Genomic DNA, 1,482 nt, shown 5'->3' with positions numbered 1-1,482 from the left:
GGAACTGTGCTTCTGAACCAGTTATAGTCAGGGGAGACTTTAATCTCTCCCATGATGTTTAGAAAAAAAAATCAGTTTAGGTCAGCCTGAAAAAAAAAAAAAAGAGATAAGAGTTAGAAATCAACACAACAGCTTTACTGTAGGCAGCACCCAAAAGCTGTGCCGCGTACACACAGCATTTGCAGGGCGAGTTTGCTCTTATCAGTTGATTGTACCACCTCTGACTCCAGCCAAGTTTACTTATCCTCCATTTCATCACAAACCATTTAATTATTCTCCCAAGAGACAGTCACCTGACTGCCTTACTGTGCCGGCCTTCTTATGAAATGATGCTGCTTTTGTAACAGCCTTCTCCTGTAACAAGTTGTAGAGAAGGACAGCTGTGTTGCAGGCTCTAAGTGGCTTAAAAAGTTACAGCACATTTTCAGTTTTTAATTTAATTTTTTTATCTAATAAGTATTCATACAATTCACTCTGCAGTTCAGACAATAGACTCAGGTTATTTCATAAACACGCTGCCCAAGTATTCAGACCACATTCTCCCATCTCAATATAACTGACCCAAAGGAATCCCAAAGCACATCAGGAACATCAGCTGATCTGAGGCTTAATTTACCAAAGAGCCCTGAAGTTTCAACTCTACCCACACAGAAGCTGACCCTTGTCAGGAGTTACCAACAAAGGTATCTTTGAAACACACCAATAAATACAGAACAAATTGATTCAGAGCTGGGTCCACACAGGAATGCCAGTAATTCAAGTCAGAATGTCCTCCCATACATAACAGCATCTTAAAATAATCCATTAATTTGCAATAAACACTTAGGTATCTTGTAGATTTAATTTTTTTTTTAAAGCAGCAAAAGACCATTAGCTTCCATTTACACAACAGATGGTATCAAACAGTTTTGAAGCCTGCAGGCTCAATAGCTTTACCCTGAAAGCCAACTGCCTCAGGAGATTATTTTCATGCCTTCACACACAGCACTGAGCATAATAAAACAAAGCAACTTTTACTCTTGCTACTTAACAGTTGCCAAGTATAAATCAATAGGTTTTGTTTCTTAATTCTTCATAAAATAAGTCCTTGGTATGTTCTGTGAGCCCCTCCAATTCATTTCCCCCTGCAGGAAAGCTGCTGGTGTGCAGATTTAACTACCTTACTGGGTTACAGCTGGATTAACAGTTATTTACAATTTCCTCATATTTCAGTCTTTAATTGCTGTTTTCCAAGTACAGCAAACATGCACGTTAAAAGGGAAAGTACTTTCTAAATTGCAAGATGACACACATCTTCCACAGAGCAGGTGATACACCTCTCATGTCTGATGAGGGTGTCAGAGGTAGGAAATTCAGCTGCATGGCCCTTGTTGCAATTTCACATGGCTTCAGTTTGGTGCTGGCATCAACCATTCTGCTCTTTGTCATAGTCTGGCTGCAGGTAAAATCCCAGTGGATGTAAAAATAAAATACCTATTCCAC

Source organism: Calidris pugnax, unplaced genomic scaffold (assembly GCF_001431845.1).
Source record: "Calidris pugnax isolate Ruff unplaced genomic scaffold, ASM143184v1 scaffold134, whole genome shotgun sequence".
NCBI classification, from domain to species: Eukaryota; Metazoa; Chordata; class Aves; order Charadriiformes; family Scolopacidae; genus Calidris; species Calidris pugnax.
Note: the sequence above shows the minus strand (reverse complement) of the source record.